At 40.9% G+C, this 18,027-nt stretch overlaps 1 protein-coding gene across 3 annotated transcripts in view; it reads left to right on the forward strand.

Moving 5' to 3' along the window:
• The window catches only part of FLRT2 (fibronectin leucine rich transmembrane protein 2), a 105,300-nt gene that overhangs the window by 34,001 nt on the left and 53,272 nt on the right, over positions 1-18,027 (forward strand). Inside the window, exon 1 of one of the 3 annotated variants that reach the window (XM_060295143.1) lies at positions 15,656-15,786. The exons of the other annotated variants lie outside the window; for them this stretch is intronic. The gene's annotated coding sequence lies outside the window, so the exon portion shown is untranslated. Of the gene's footprint in view, positions 1-15,655; positions 15,787-18,027 lie in introns of those variants that run through there. 3 annotated transcript variants of the gene reach the window in all.

The following is an 18,027-nucleotide window of genomic DNA, read 5'->3' on the forward strand; positions in this document are numbered from 1 at the left end:
GATAGGTTTAGAAGATTTAGTGATTTTTTTTTTTTTAACCCTTTGGTGAGGACCAATTTGGGAGTGTTAAAAGGGACACTGGTTTCCCTCATTTTAGTATAAATTGATTATCTTAGAGGGATGCAGGATAATCAAAAATTCGACAAACAAAAACTAACAACTGAGTTAGCAACATATTTAGGTAATTAAGAGCCTAAATCATTACATGTCCATTGTTCCAACCGAGATCGTGCAAAATGTATTCATGGAAGATCTATGTGAAGACATTTTGACTTTGGCAAAAAGGGCTAGGTTTCTGAGTGTTCTGTTAGACTCATAGATAGCATGAAAAAAAGTATTTGTAAGGAAGGTCCTGTAATATGAACCATTTTCTGTGTCTTTTGTAGGCATGGTTAACACTATTGCAGAAAAATAGTACAGTACCTATCGTGATTGAAACAAATGGTATGTAATTTAATGTCATAGTTCTTAAACTGTGCAGCTCTGCAAATCAACACCTTCATCTATATGATGAGAAGCATAATAGTGCTGATCTCAAAGGTTTTTGTGGTGATCAGTTGTGAGATCCTATCTAAAAGTGATTTGCAAGTTGAAGACTATTATTCATGTGTAAGTCCTAGTGGTGATTATTATTCTGATTCTATGGGGTAGTTCATACATTAAGGCACATTTCATGTGGATTACCCTGTCCTAAGTTTGTACAGTAATACCCATTTAAATTTATCTCCTTTTGTTTCATGAAATTGTTCTCATATTTCCTGTATAACCATGAATTAGTTCTTAGCTGCATCCTTGGTCTTACCAGAAAGCAAAGAATTTAACTTTATGATTCAGTCAAGTCTTCGGGATTTTAAAATATTGCTTCCTCAATATAAAAGAGATTTCAAACTCCTGAATTGTTGGGTTCCAATGAATGTATATGATATTGAAAGTGAAAATTTGAATGTACACACTGGTTGTTTCATAGTAAGAAGGAGGTAGGATATTTATCATATGATCTCTGGTTTTATCTTGTTTCTTTCTCACCATTTCTATGACAGAAGGAAAAGAGTTGTAGAGTTATGAACTATACCGGTCTTAGGAACAGAATTTATAAGATATTTTATAGAACATTCAAGATGCAAAGCCACAGAAATCCTAAAGTCTTATTTTAAACTAGACTCATTTCTGTCATTTCCATTTCTTTCAGGGATCTTAAGAAAAAGGAAATTAAATACCCTACTTTAAAAACAGTTTTGTTTTTGTTTTCATCAGGACGAGGATAGCAAAATTCTTCCTGACCAAGATGGCATGCAGTCTGCAGTGTCATATATTGTTTTTTCATAAGAGAAGTGATATTAATATTACCAGGATGTATGGAGTCATAAAAATAGCTTTTGTCATAATGTCACTTGTGTGCTATTACTTTTCTCATAAGAAATCTGTCACATCCATTTTCAGTTAAAATGTGGATATGAGACAAGGGGATTCTGCAATCGGTTTAATGGGCTGGGTGTAAAAATAATGACTTCGATGGAGCTATTCGGGCTGTTATTACAGCATCTGGAACCCCGATAGTTTCTTAATCTGATTAATAGGAATATCACCATTGCTCCAGTACATGCATGGCTAGTGACCAAATTTATTTACTTTTTAAATTTTCAAATGATTTCAGAATACAGAGAATATATAAGATGTATATGCTTGAGGGTCCTTGTGCTCAGGTTATTGGTTTTAAAATACAGGTTGTTAGCTTTAAAAAAGGGTTGCGGGCTTCCCTGGTGGTGCAGTGGTTGAGAGTCCGCCTGCCGATGCAGGAGACGCAGGTTCATGCCCCGGTCCGGGAAGATCTCACGTGCCGCGTAATGGCTGGGCCCGTGAGCCATGGCCGCTGAGCCTGCGCGTCCGGAGCCTGTGCTCCGCAACGGGAGAGGCCACAACAGTGAGAGGCCCACGTACCGCAAAAAAAAAAAAAAAAGGTTGCTATTTTGGGTTGTCATGCCTAAAAGACACTTGGAAATAGCATAAAAAGACTCCTACATTAAAAGAGCTGTTACAAGTCATGAGGGAAAATGTACTTGACGCGTAACACTGATGTACTCCTACCTATTGAATCCATGGGGCCTTGGGAAGGTTTAGAACCTGTAATGGAGTTTATTACAAAATGCCTACCGACAGGCTGTTATCTTAAGGGAGAAAAGCCATTGCTTTGTTAGTCCTCCAGACAGAGACTTCACTGCTTTCAATAGAGGATGAATAAGCAAAACGCATCAACTTTTGTAAGATTCTCCCATACCCCCAGTCATTAGAATAAGAAAGATGGGTCTCTGCTTTCTGCCATATCTAGGCCATGCTGACAGATAAGCCAGTAAAGGAAAATGACAAGTTTAGGGAAATTTGCAAATGCTACTGTGCCAGCGGTAGTTTTCTCGTGAATTATCCTGATGACTCATACAATGCAGATTAGAAGACAAAGTTGGATGTACCTGGACAGAGATCCACTTTCCTGTTGGCACTTGCCCAACTCACTCTGGTTGAGGACCCTAAAGAGTGTACACGAGTCAACAAACAATAGTCTCTACATGTATTAAAGGGAAAAACATCAAAGTACTGTGGGCTTGAGTGCGCTGATGAGCCACTCACTCATGGGTCAAGGAAGAAGGTATTCACTGAATGAATACCACGCATTATTACTACATTCAAGACTGAAGTTGGGGCAGTTCTTCAAGAATGAAAGGGCTTTGTGAAGGAATCCAGAGGATCATTTTGATTTTTCAGCCCAGAAGATAACACTTAGTAAATTCTCAAGTCTAATCCTAAGAGAGCCATCCTCACCACTCCCATGATATGTGTGTGTGTGTGTAAGATGAGGATTTCTGCTGCTATTTTGGTGAAAGCATTTGGGAAAATGCAATATGCAGTATTGTTCAGTAGCTGATCCAAATATGTGTGGTATACTCTTCAGGGTTTATATTCCTGGCCTAGTTGCAGGGAGAAAAAATGTCATCTGGTGGCAGAAAAACAGTTGCAGTATTGCATCCTATCAAATCTTTGGCATGACTGAAAAGGAACAGACCTCTTCAGTGTATCAGCTTCCCAGAATGAAGCAAGCATAAATATTTTTCAGTTTGGTCGTTTGTGAATCAGTCATGATGAAAAAACAGTCCGTTTCTGCCAGATGAAGGGTAATACAGTGCAGAACTTTCAGCAATATTAATATTTGTTTTGGGACTAGAAAGTAATGAAAATAGTTTCCACAGGTGACCAAAATTTCTCATGATTCAGCTAGTGTCGTTGAAAGTTGGAGGAAGGACACATCTATTGGAACCTATTTAAAATGAAAAATGTGTTGATGCCTGGCTCAGTGGTAATCTTTTTCAAAGGAGCTAGAGGAGGTGTGTGCAAACACATCCATCAGTTGGGAGCAGGATATTGGATTTGAGCTTTGCAGAATTGCTTGCAACCAGCCCCGGGTCAGCTGCCATGTTTGACACGTCCCCTCAGAACCCCATGGGCACCTGGGCAGTGTCTTGAACATCATGGTATTTCCATCATACCATGGTGCCTGCACATAATAGAAACTCCAAAGGTCGTTTGGACCTCCTTCTACACACTTCCTCTGTTAGACCAGAATGGAACTTTCTAGGAAGACATACACTGTGTATGTGTCATATGCATGTTTGCCCTATTGCCATACTATATGGATTAAGAGCATGGATTCCAAAGCCAGACTCACCACCTGGGCTCATACGTTGGCTTTGTCACTTATTTACCTAGGAGTTCGGGCAAGGTCTTTATCACTCTGCCTCAGTATCTTTCTCTGTATAATGCAGACAATCCCAGTACCTACTCATAGGGTTGTTGTGAGAATTGAATGACTTAATATCTGTAAAGCACTTAGAATGGGGTCTAGCATAGGGCAAAGGACTTATGAGTACATTTTGTTTTCCTATAGAGATCAGGGAAACATCCAGCTCGGTTAAGTTCTACGACAGCATGGCTTACCCTCCTCCCAGCAGGTGGGTTGCCGAAGACTTGCACAGTTCCTCTGCAGAGCAAGGAGTCTTACTACTTACTTGGAGATTAGCCATTTCTATCTTCCTCATGGTGGGTTCTTTGAGAATTTGCCCCTTATCCTGTTTCATCAGGGGACAAATAAAGACAAGGAAGTGAGAAGGCAGCAAACACTGTCTCTATTTGTAGAACCTCGCTGACTTGGGGAAGGAGGGCGCCGGAGGAGGACTGTGGGTCTTTGAGGCAGAAAACATGGTTTTTGTTCCAAGTCTGCCCTAGGCTGGTCACTCAGTTTCCTGCTGAAAAGTAAAGAGTTTCTTTGCCCTGCTTGGACAATGGAAAGGGTTATTGTAAGGAGGATGAATGCTGAAATTAAAAGGTGATTGGAAAACCTTAACAACCATGTGTGAGGGAGGCATTAGGACCGAGACAGTCGTCATTGCTAGGTGTATTTCCAACTGAATTTAATTTTCCTTCTTTATGTAAGTATAGATGGGGATTTCCCTGAAAAATGGACCATGTTCAGGAAGCTTGGAGCAACTCTGAATCAAATGGCACAAAAGATAGGGACTGAGCTTCACATTTAGTTTACCTGTCGTTTCTTTTGTCTTTTCTGTTTCCGTGAACTTCCTCAGGGATCCCGTGTTCTGGTCCTGCCCTCCCCTCCAATTAATGAGGATGCTCACTGTGGAGCCCTACCTTGGATGCTCACTCCTCCTATTCTTAGGCTCTCCTCTTAGTTACTTGACCTTTTGAAATCCATTTTCATTGTCTGTAAAATGGAGAAGCCTAGAGGTTAATGGACATGGTACGTATGTCTAGCCCAGTGCCTGGTATATATTAACCATTTCTCTCTGCTTCTCATTCCTTGCATCCCCTCTCATCCCCTCTTACCCTAATGTCTTAAGGATTTGCAGGTCAGCCTTTATCTTAGAAATTCCAGCTCTGCTACTAATTAATGAGTAAACCCTATCATGATAAGTAGTAACATTGTGACAGTAATTTCTTAGCAACCGCAACTCTTCACGGAAGAAAAGGAATATATTCATGGTGGACCTTTTGGACGTTGTGACAAACTATTGAGGGCTCTGTGAGACCAAAGGAAGGCACTTAAGCCAGTAGAGGTGGTTATCATTTTGTTCTTGGGCACTGTTCTTGGTTTCCTCTAGGAAGAAAAGAGGAGCTGTGTCTGCCCAAAGCAGCTCTGTCATTACCCCACGTCCTTGACAGCTGACCAGCTGTTGTTAAGGAGACCTGTGTCAATGCAGATTTCTAGCCTAGGATGGAGAGAAGGGCAAAACTGAGCCCCTCTGGTTCCCTGAGCTGACCAGGAAATGGCACCAGGGGCAAGGAGGAGGGTGGAACCCAGTCCTCTGTGCTGGGACTGTAGACCAGAGCAGCACAAGAGCAGCAGAAGGAAGACATCATTTCCTACAGTGAACACCACCCAGGATGCACTTAACTTGGCCCTTAGAGATAAACCTTAGAGACAAGGAACCAGTAGGAACCAGGACAATTGTGAGTACGCTACCGAGTTCTCATAAAACTCTACAGGCAGTCACACTAAGGAGTGTGTTTTAAGAATTTCAGATGAGGTTTATTTTGTCACTGGGCCCTTTGGTTACCAGTTTGTTATGGTTTTATCAGAGCTGCTAAAAAATACATTTATCTTGCTGCACACCAGTGAGACAATGGCAGGATACCAATCCTAAAATAATGTTATTAAAGCTTTTTTTTTTTTCAGTGCCTTTGGAAGGATTTTGCATTAGCGATAAAATCATCACAAGTGCTGCCATTACCGAGATGTTTTCTTATAAAAGTTTTGACCAGTTCAATTTTGGGATCATGCTAATTAAATGTGACAGAGAGTCAGTCTTAGTGGTATTGATAGGATGTTGGTATGATCATTTCATCTACCACCATATTCTTTAAAAAGGCTTTCTCCAGATGGATATATCATTTTCAACCTTAGTAAAAAATCAGGAACAGAAAGTGACAAGCTTTCACACCACATAAGACTGTGTATTGCCACCATCACCATTCTCTAGCTTCCAGTATTGACAGCCATCACCCAGGAGAGTAGAGTTGTCATTTTTGTCCCAAATTATACCTTGGCTCCTTCAAAGATGTTCTCTTGTTCTGATGCCAAGTTTGTGTTGAATACTGAAGATGAAAGCCCTTGGTTTTCGTAGGTTTCAAATTCCAACTCCAGGTTAGAATCTACGTGAGGATATTGTAAATAACTGAGTAGATACATACAAAATTGAACATGTAATACTGAACTCTTTTCATTTTAGGCATTAAGATTCATAGTTGTACTTTTTTACCTGAACCTGACCACAGTATTGGAAGCAGCTAAATGAATTCACATTTAGAGTTTTTTTTTTTTAAAAAAAAACATTGCATAGATGTGCTCTAATTTATACAGTTACTGAAAGAGCAAAGGGTGAAGTGCATGGTTTTAAGGAATTCTTTATGCTTGTGTTTTCCCTTAAATTTTCATTATTTCCTTGAAAACAGCTCTGGTGTCTTAATATGTTACATTATACTTATTTTCATTGTAGTCTGCCATGAATCAGGAGTTTAGATTTTAAAGCATTTGTTGCTTCAAGTGTTTGTAAGACTTCTATCTTAAGAAAGTATCTGTTTATGCTTCTCAGTGATACTGGCTTTGGGGGGTGTAAGGTGATTACAGTGTATCTTGGGCCCTGGTGACATCCTAAGGATTTGGAACCCAAGGGCTTTTCTTCATCTGATTTGCTCAAGGCTGAAGTTGTTTAAAATGGATATACTTTTATTTTTATCACAGGATGCTATCTGCCAAGGTTTTTCTCAGAAGCGTGCATGATTTTAAGAATCAACATGATGTTAGCTCAGGGTCGGCTATAATGTGTTTATATTTGGATCTGCTATAACATTTTTATATTCTAGAATTTCTTTTAAAATGGAAATTATCACCCTCTTATATATTAGTTTCAGAAACTTTAACAAACTATAAAGAACTTTGTGGGGTAAGGAGGATATTGAAATATTAGATGGCCAAATAGTACCTATTATGACATTTTAATTCAGTGGTCCATAGTTGGCAGTTTAAAGAGTATAACCCTGGCTTCCCTGGTGGCGCAGTGGTTGAGAGTCCGCCTGCCGATGCAGGGGACACAGGTTCATGCCCCGGTCCGGGAAGATCCCACATGCCGCGGAGCAGCTGGGCCCGTGAGCCATGGCCGCTGAGCCTGCCCGTCCGGAGCCTGTGCTCCGCAACGGGAGAGGCCACAACAGTGAGAGTCCTGCGTACCGCCAAAAAAAAAATAATAAATAAATAAATAAATAAGTAAGTAAGTAAATAAATAGTATAACCCAATGGATGGGGTGGTGGATGTGGCCATAAGAAAGGAGAAATGGTTTATCTAATCCCTGGGCTCTTCCCTCCCACTGACATGTGTAAAAGCTGTATCAAAGATTGATTCCAAAAATGAGAATCAAAGGTAATCATTATTCATCTGGTGTTGAATATTTCCTTGACTTTCTTCCCATGGTGGTGTGGGAGGAATTGTAACAAGGTGGGCTGGGGGAGGCCACTGGAGCAGAGCCATAGAGGGACTCTCCTCCTCTGACCCAGTGCACTTGATGTTTGAAGAACATGGAGAGCACCTTCTTTCCTTATCAAGTGTCTCTTGATTTGGCTGCTAAAGCTCTTAGAGGCTCTTGTCCCAAGGCAGCCATGTAAACCATGTGTCAAGAGACGATTGTTTTGCAGTCAGTGAAATTGTGTCGGGGTGTGTTTGTGTGTGTGTGTGTGTGTGTTTGGAGTTCGGGGGGGATTGCTAGTGCCAGTTTACTAGGACTTTATATAATCTACAATCAGTCTTATTTATGCAACCCCAAATCCTTTTGAGTGGAGCCTTGAGAATGATCCCTGTTATTACCTGACAGCTGTATAGTGGTGAGACAAACAGTAAAATGTTGAGAACCACCGGCCTCAATAGCAATGGTCCAACTTTTGTGCCTGGCATTCAGTGCTGCAAACAGCATGGCTAATGTACTGTGTATCTCTAAGTCATCACTTAGCCCTGTGTTTTCTCATTTCTGTGACTTTCTTGTATCATAAATCTAGGATTTCCTCTTCTCTGCTTATCTAAATCCTACTGTTCTTTCAAGGCCAGTCTCAAGTGGCTTATCTTCCATGAAGAATTCCCAGACTGCTTTAACTCACGGCAGTTCCCTTTTTCTCTGAGCTCATGGATGGTGTTATCAGTTATACCACTTGTCTGACTGCTCATCAGTGATTCATCTACTGCCCTTTGTACTTTTATGTTGTCCTTTTATTGTTATTCAACCGTCATTTTCATTAACTTCTCCAGCAGGTGTGTGTTATTTCCTCAACCAAGACATGGGGGCAGGGCAAGTGTCTTACAATGTTTTGTATTATCAACATCAGTTAATCAGGTCCCAGGGTCATGGCAGGAGTTGCTATTAAGCATATATTGGTACATGGATTATAAGACAGTTATGTGCAGACAGGAAGTAGGTATTGATATTCTTTTATTGCTCATTCATCCTGTATGTAACTAGGCACAGAGTCTGTGCCTAAGTACTGGCAAATACATGGTGATGGGCTGACCCACTGGGCCCACAGAAATGTACATTCTTGCTTCTCATTATTCCCATTTAGTGAGCATGTACCATGCGCTGTGGTAGGTAGTTCACACACACTAATTTATTTAATCATCAAAGGAGCTCTTTGAGTTTGCTGCTGTTACTTACATTTTCCAGATGGCTAAGGGGCACAGAGAGTTTGAGTAACCTGCCCAAGATCTCAGGGCCAGACAAGATGGAACTCGGGTTTGAACACAAGTCTGAGTAACTCTCAAGAGAGAACTCTCGTGCCTACTTTCCACTCTCCTGAATTCCTGCTGCATACAGACCCATGCTTCAGTTCTAGCTTTCCAGTTCTTGGCCATTCTAATTACTGATTAGCCACAGTTTCTGTGTTAACATCTTTCTTTGGCTGGCTCATCCTCTTGGTCATTTGTATCTCATAGTTAGCAACCCAGGATTGTCGAACATAGCCTCCCTGGGAGAGAAGTTTTTATCTATTGTAAATGCAAGGCTGTGTGTGTGGAGCTATTGTGAATGCAAGGCTGTGTGTGTGGAGCTATTGTAAATGGCTATTATGCCCCAGAGAAGAAATTCTGCTGATGGTAAGAGAAGGAAACACTCCCGCCTCCATCATTCCTGCCCATTTATAGGCAACACACATGCGCGTGTGTGCACACGCACGTGCGTGCGCGCACACACGCACGCGCGCGCACACACACACACACACACACACACACAGCATGTCCTTGGAAATAAAAAGTCATTGAGCTTTATTTTCCATGAAGAAAAGTTCGATTTTTCTTTACTCACTTTTAATGCTATGTTAGCATTTACTGATACAATGAAGACCCAGCTCACATCTGTTGAGATAATTCCTGATTCAAATGTGGATGTCGTTATGTTATACTGTGATTGGACGGTTACATGGTGGCAAAGGAGTTCGCACATTAGCTAAGGGTAGAAGAATGTCTCAGCTCCTTCTGTTGGGTGTGCCAACTCTCTCAGCTGTTCAAGAAACAGGATGTAAGGAGGAATTGTTTAGAAATGACAACATGGGGTGAATTCTGGCATCAGGTGTCAGAGATTCTATACTTGGTTGTGCTTCTGGGTTACTAATTTAGAATGAGTGGTTCTCCCGCAGTGTCCTCATGTGGGTAATGAAGAAGTGGTCCGTGACAATATTTTCTTAACCAGTATTTGGGTTGACGTTATCTCCTTTTGACGTTCTCAAGTTCACACTACCTTAAGATTCAGGACATCTGAGTCACCTCTAAAGGCCTAATGGAGTGATTTGAGCCATCAAAGAAATCTGGCTTATTGTGTCTTCCACATTTATTTTTATTAGTCTGGGTTAACACAGTCATTCTCAAATATGTGTGCATCAAGATTCTCCTGGGAACTTGTAAGCACAGTGATATTTGGCCCATAGGAGAACTGACCTCTAGGGGAAGGTCCCAGGAGTCTGCATTTTCAAAGAGCTTCCCAGGAAAACATGAAGCACAATAGCGGTTAAGGACCTCTGGTTGCACCATTAACCAGCTCAAAAATAGTTCATTCAGAATTTGCTCATGACTGCTTGATTGTTCTATTAGAGGGTTAATAGATATAATAAATAAAAATACAGGATGCCTGGTTAAATTTGATTTTCTGATAAACACTGAATATTTGTTGGCATGCATAAGTCCCACGCCTTATTTGTATTATGTTTTTTTCACCTGGCAATCTTTCATGCTATAGAAAGCCAGGACAGTCTTGGTTCTTTTACAAATGTTAATACCAAGGGGTCAAAAATGATCTCTAGACAAAGAGAGGTTGGCGGAAGCTGTGGTATTGCCTGTTAACTTGTGTCTTGAACCTCTGGAAGATCCTTGTGTTAGAAAGAAATTTGAAGATGCCTTTTTTAAATCTTTCACTCGTTTTCTTCCCTTTATGCTGCATTTTGCCAGAGCTGCATTCACTTTTATTCCTGAAATAAATTAAAGGGTTTCTTTTTTTTTAGAGTGCAAAGGAATCTAGCCACACTGCTCCTATTAAGCCATCACTTCACGTGGAAAACTGTTCCAGTGTTTCTCATGTGGATACAACTACCATCTCCTAAATTTCAGAACTTTATTTTGATGAGACTTGTGAGGAATCTAAGACCTCCCTGTTGACCAATGTGTTGGCTTCCCAAATAGTTTTTCTTCCAAATGGAATATTTTTCCACTGTTTGTGAATTGCATCTCTTTAGTCTACTTTGGAAAAAATTTACCCAAGACATGCTGGGTAAGGTAGGAAACAAAGGCCTTGGCCATTTTTTAAGAGCAGACCAGGTCACGGCCAACACCACCAAGATTCATTTTCACTGAAATTGATCTCTGGGTACCACCCTCGCTTAGTGATACTTAGTCTTAGTGACTCAATATCTCTGGGTACCACTCATACTTAGTCTTACTGACTCAGCAGAAAAGACTTACGGTCATTAGGTCAGCAAATATTTTTACTTTGGCTTTTGTTTACTAAGTTTTCAGATATACTTAATGGGCACACTTGTGAATATGGCCATACTGGCACAGAGCCTGTAATAGGTGGTCGTGATTGCCAAGGAAATAGTTCGGCAGCCTGGACCCAACCTTCATCATCTGAAGGTTGTTTATTCCCAGGCTTTGCTCCTGGGCTTTTACCATCGCACTGAGATCTTGAAACCTGGACCCAGATGATCCTGTACAGTCCTTAGGCCTAAAACAGGCTGAAGGTAAATTTTGAATCTCTACCTCTGATACCTCTGGGTACCTCAGAGCAGAGTGTGTGTGGGTAGAACAAGGGACTCTGACTTACAACCCTGTTTCCCATTTTCTGGAGCTGAAGACAATTTGTTCTTATTGAAATATTCCTTCAAACTCAACAAATATCTACCAATACCTCTGGTTCCCCCTCAAAACATTATTTTAGAATGGATCAAGTGGTTCTGCAGCTCAAGAAAAGGTAACTCACCTTTTTCATAAGTATGTATAAGTTAAGTTGGAAATGGGGAAATGAAAGCTCTCTGCTCTGGGATGGGCACATCGGGCCCCACAACGAGAATCCCCTACCGAGCATAACTAAATGGAGTAAGGAGACATGAACGGTTTGGACCCCTGAGTCTCCAAACAAAGTTGTTTACAGCAAGTAGTGAAAACCCTGCCCCAGACTGTGCTTCTTCCCGTGGGGCAGATGGGCTAATGAATGAACAACCTGCAGCAGCAATTTCAAGCCTCTTTAAGAGATGCAGAGAGCGAGAGGGTGCAGGAGGGAAGACAGAATGGGGGGCCCCCTTTGTTCCAGGAGAGCCACCTTCCAGCCATAGTTCCACTGCTAAGCGCCTTCACGTCTGAGTGTCAAATTGTTCATCTGTAAAGAAGTGATAATACTACCTCTTTGGCTGGGCTATCCAGAAGATTAAAGGGAGGAATATATGTTAAGTGCTTAGCACAATGTCTGGGAGGGACAGGGCTTTTAAGGAGCTTGGTAAACCTTCATTCTCTCTTGCCTGTAAAACTCTATTTGTGAGGACATATTCTATAATTGGGAAGGATGCTTCTTGCACTAAGGCTTTAAGAGATCATTCACGACCTTGTATGTTTATATTCTGTGCTTCCTCCGATTAATAATCTGCCATGGAGTTCACCAGTGACCAATCTTGAGATAAAATGATCTCTCTTTACTTGCAATCTGTGCTATATTTGAAACTCTGTCAGAGGCAGTCTCAGAAACTCATGACCAAACCCTCAGTTATTCAGATTTCTTTCAGGTTTGCTGCTATTTTAATTATATGTGATTTCTTATTTTCCTTTTGGGACAAGAGCTCTGTATTTTCATCACCATAGTTATCTTTTGATGACTCAAAGTATTTGGCTGTTTTCCTCTATTTGGGCATAGAGACAGGGATGTTATAATTTGTCTAAAAGTATTTGCTGTCTCCAAACAGTAGAGAGAGTGCCTTACATTTATAAAGTGCCAAAACATTATCATTGTCTTGTGTTTGGTGCTTGCAAACTCAGAATTTTACGTGTTATTAAAAGCTTTCAACACCTTCTTTTCCTACTTTGAAAAATAATCAGCATATTGCCTCTAGCATTCTTTCAAGGAAAGCCAAAGACTGTTTTCCAACTTCTGAAAATCTAATTCCTAAAGCAATAGCAGTACAAGCTGCTTGTACCTTTTGCGAGGAGGCTAACAAGTCATTTGTCGATTTTGTTTTCAAATGCATTTCAGATTTGCAGTTCTTCATATTAAAACTAATTGCTTGCTTGATGGTAGAAATATTCTATTGTGTCAGAGAAAAGGCATTATAGACACCCCTCGAAAGCGCTCCAGATACCCTTCCAAGAGCATTGACACACTGTGCTCAGAGAGGAGCAGAAAGTCTGACGGCCAATTCAAATCCTTGACATGAATTTCACACAGTGCCCACATGTTTTGTATTTCTGTTTAGAAAAAGTGAAAAAACAATTCTGTCCATGTGTGTTCCTGATCTTACATATAGTTATTCCTCTAACTATAGCTCAGAACATTTGTCAGCGAACTGTGAAGCTCTTGTTAAAAATAAAATAGAAATTCAAATCTCAAAATAAATAAGGAGCGATTTGTAATGCATTGCCTGTTTTTCATTTTGGGTTGGCAAATCTGAGGCCTGTGGAATGCTGTTGTGGGTGACCCCATTTAAATAATTATTCAGAGGCTATCGAATCTTATAATTCTGATGTCTCCTTTTGCTGTTGGTGTAGAAAACTACAAAGCCGAATCGATTTTTTTAAATGTATTTTTGTATTTTGTCAATATGTATAAAAATGGAGGAGAGGAAGTGAAATGATTCATTTTAAATGGCGTATGAATCCATTTTCTCCCGCAGTGCTGTTACAGAACTCCCGTCCACACTAAGGGAGGTGAGTGCATGCATGAAGAGGTGAATTCTAGTCACAGCCCACTGCTGCTGCCTTTATAAAAAGATGTACGGATTTTTTATTAATTCCCTGCAGCCGTGCTCTCCTTCAAGATTCTGCTTTCTAGCCAGTATACTATTTTTCAGTTTATTGGCCTCTGAGGACAATGCCCTGCCTTCTGTATGCCTGCTCTACTTCCCCTACTGTCAACAGGACTTGAGTGAGATGGTCAAGGACAGCAAATGGCAATCACTGCCCTTAGAGAGTTTGCCACACTGAGTTGAGAAGGAAAGGGCCAGATATTTCTAACGTTGCATATGGTGTTACCTATTTGGTTGTCATCTATGCACAAAAGTACACCCAATTTGCTGTTTAAAAAATATGTATATTGGCACCTGTTTTTTTTTCCCCCAGTTCTACATGTAACCGTTCAGAAAGCTGCTAAACATTCCATTGCAGCAGCGTTTTTGACTTGCGCCAGAACAAAAATCACAGGCATGCTATGTTAGCTAGGCAGTGTAAAATCATATTGCATACATTATTATCAGATGAGAACATCTTCATAAGTCCATAATCATTCTGAATAATAATGGCAGCAGTAACACTGATAACCGATGGATGGTAAGCCAAGAACAGGCGGCTAAGTGGCTGTCTCTAAGAAGTCACCTTGTAAATCAGAGGCAGAGCAGAAGGGAAGGATGCACTGGCTTGACTTCCAGGCAGGGCCTCCAACCCCTTTCGTGGACAAAAAAAAATAGACGCTGCAGCAAGTTGGGGGAAAATGGGGGCTGAGGAATGTTACAAACCATTTTAAGGAACTTTTTGGTTTTTTCACATACTTAGTTTATATAGCTCAATTCAGGAGCATTCTTGTAAAAGAGTATTGCTTCAAATTATAGACATGCTGAGGGTCACAGACAGCTTTATGGGCGGGTGAAATACCGCTGCCTTGTCATGGTGGGGATAAACTGAGTCTACTTGACATCTGGATGGCCACCCTTGCCCCTCAAATCCAGCCAGGCACTCAGAAATCTGGGATCATCCTGCAAACCTGGGATCTGAGCCACAGAAGCACACCCCTCCCAGTTGGAACCTCATACCTTCTGATCTGCCCTGGCAGTCCTGATAGAAATCAGCTTTTGGAAACACTTTGAATTCTTTTCTTTGAGCTGACCGACCTCTGTAGTGAATCTCCACTCGTCCTCCACCCTTCCCTAGGGATATGGTCCCCCTTCCAGCTGGCCCTCATGGACCTCGTGCTTCTCTTCCCCCTGGAGCTGCCTTTGAAGTCAGAGGGGGCTGTGCAGTGGCCAATGGGAGTGGGGAAGTGGGTGGAGGGGGGGAGTGGGGGCCGGCTGAAATCCATGTTGTTCCATGGGATTACAGGTTTCTCCTTTGCTTCCTTTTAAAAATATATATTTACTTTTGATTTTGAAATGCGTGTCTTCTCTTGGCTAAAGAAAAGACAGAATTATTCTGGTTTTAAAGGACACCACTAGAGCCAGCCTGTTTATGCAAAGTTGACTGTAACAAGCAGCTGCCACCAAAGCCACTAGTGCCAGGACTTGGAAATTGGACATACACCCGCCCCACTTAGGCTTAGGCTATTCTGGGAGTGGAGGAAGGCTGGGAGGTGTCAGAAAACTTAGAAATGAATCCTGATGCTCTCTCTTCTTTAGTGTCTCATTCTCCAGCTACCTGGAGAAAATTACCTCTCAGAACCTCAATTTTCCTTATTTGTAAAATGGAAATAGAACTCTTAGCTCGTGGGAGTGTTCTGAAGATTAAAGGATGTAGTATTCTTAAGCACTTTATATAGTTGCTGGTTCATCTGAACTGCTTAAGAACCTTTGTCATTATTAGGATCATATTTATGGTACAACAAATTTCTATTGAATGTTTACAAGGCTCTAGTGGGCAGAAATTGACAGAGTCCTCTTTGAAAGCAACACCCCTGGAGTCATAACAAATCTTTTCGTGGCTACATGCACCAGTAGTGATAGTCCTGATTCGTAGAGGCTATTGGGATTTCTTAAAATCAGTAGTTATCAAAAGGGGAGGCCTGAGTCGTTTGTAGATTTGTTCTTGAGCATCTACCAGTCTGGTTTGAGCTGTTGCAGTTTTGTCACTCAGATTTGCATCTTGTCTTTCTTTCTGTTTTTAGTTGTTTGGATTTCTCCCAAAGTATTTGTGGCTAAAATTCCCTTTGGACTCTGAGCTGCCTTTTTTACATAAGCTTTGGATTGGAATCAATAGAATGTCAAGATGCCGGGCACATTCAGCCTAATAGCAGGTGGGTGTCTGCTGGACAGTGTGCCTGATTTGCCTGATAGTTGCAAATTTAGGCCAGAATTAATGATCCAGGGAAGATGCTGTTGATGTTGCAGGATTTTTGCAGAGTTTTCACAAGTAGTTTTGTTTTCTCCTTCTAATGGGATTGTGTTTGCTCAAGAAATACGTGTTCATGTACGTATGTGTGTGTTTATTATGACATAGAGCCTATTTATTCTTGGTAACTAACATTCACACACACCTCAAAATCTGGCTTATAAACCTAAATAGAATTTAGTTTAAGTTAACAGTTTTTCTCTGTCTGATTAATCTTCAAGGAGAAGAAAACATTCAAATGCTGAGTGAATGGCTGAAGTTTTTGTTTACACTTACTAGGATACTTTTCTGTTGTATTTTGGGCTAATGTCAGAAAACAAGGGGTCGGCAGAAGGGAGGTGAGTTGGGGTGGCGGGTGAAGGAATGGGGTTACAGCCAGACACTACTACGTTTGAATCTTGCTTCTACTGTTTAGAGGATGTTTAACATTGAGAAAACCTCCTGCCTTTTGATTTTCTTTTTCTTCTGGACTTTCCTTGTATATCAGGGAGTAAAAAACGATTAAATGTGGAAATGCAAGTAAAGTACCTGGTGTCATCTTAGGCGCCCCTGAATGGTGACTTGCTAGCTCATCAGTAGAAATGCAAGACCTCAGCAATGGTTTCTGGTTTCTGCCACGTTTATACTGTAACTGGTCTTTTTGTTTTTTCATACTCTGTATCTTGCAGCAGGCTTTCTCTTGTTTCTGCTTTTAATTTCAAATATAAACCCAACTCTGGAACCCAGACCTTCTCATGGTTGACCACAAATGGCCTTAAATTCAGGAGACCTCCCACAGCGGGGATGATATTAAACATTCTGATCTAGACTTGGGCAGGGGATGAATAAAATGCAAATGCGGTTTATGCAAATCAGCTTCCCATTTGTTTGGAGATGGTCCGGAGGCGGCAGCAGTCATGGGGTGTTCCAGGATTCTAGAACAGAGCAAGCAGTGCTCTGAATGACAAGCTGGTGGCTTCACATGGCTCATTACAGGATGCCACTGACCCCTAGAGAAGACCGGCCTCTATATTTTGTGGTCAAAGAAAGGAAAACAATAGTTTGACAGTACCATTGAGTCCTAGTTCAAACGGTTTAGAAAATTCTACCACGTCTCCACTTCTTGCAACAAAATGGCAGTCATTCCCTTCCTTTGGTTCAAAGCCCCAGTCAGTCCTCATGGGCATTCATAGTCACGCGTCCAGTAACGTTAGCGTTGAAGATTGACCCCAGGATGAAGACTTCCATTTTCTTCTGGAGTGAAAGGTTAAAAATTCTCCCTATGCAGTGGTGACATTACATATATTTTATAATGTTTATTTTGTAGTATCCATTATTTTTAAATTTGTAGAACTAGATTTTAAATAATAACATTCTTTATTTTTATTCAGAAAAAGATGTGTATTTTTTTGCAGGGCCAGTTTGAGGGTGGTGTCCAAAAGGTCCTTTGCCATGTTTCACTTGAGTGAAAAAAGTCTAATATTTGGGGTCGTTCTGCAGTGTTATCTCTCCATATTGTCTTGTCCACCATTAGGATGTGTGACAAATATGACAAATATCTATCATTTCCTTTTGCCTTGAGTCATAGCCTTTGAAGGGATGAAGTCTTAGCTAGGGATGACAACTGTACTTGTGAACACAGGTGCAAGTTTGGCTTCAACTTTGGTGTTTCCCTACAGTAAGGGGCGGGCTTTTCTTTTCACGGACTGCATCATTTACACTAGCTGTTTTCTTCCTTGGGGGTGGTGGCAAGTGGGGAGCATTACTAATACAGTCTGTTAGTGGAAAAAGCACCAGCACTGGAGAAGGAGCTAGTCTTAAATATTTGTGTGATCATTATTTTTATGCATCTGAGTCTTCCTGTCTTTAAATTGTACAAAAGAAGTCTTTCTGCCATGTTCTTATGAAGCTTAAGGAAGAAGCTATTTATAGGAAGCAGTAACTCTAACAATGGAAGATATTTACTTAATAACAGCTACCATCCCATTTTCTGTATGATTTGCCTGGTTTAAGGTGTACTTAGGTCCTGCTCTTAGGTCTATAGGCTGGTGGTAAGGCAAAACAAACGGAGTTTTGATATTCTATTCAACAGCAAGATGAGCACTATTTTGATACATATGCCTTACGACTATGTGATTGTGTGTGTGTGTGTGTGTGTGTGTGTAAT

This window comes from Globicephala melas, chromosome 2, assembly GCF_963455315.2.
Source record: "Globicephala melas chromosome 2, mGloMel1.2, whole genome shotgun sequence".
Lineage (NCBI taxonomy): Eukaryota > Metazoa > Chordata > Mammalia > Artiodactyla > Delphinidae > Globicephala > Globicephala melas.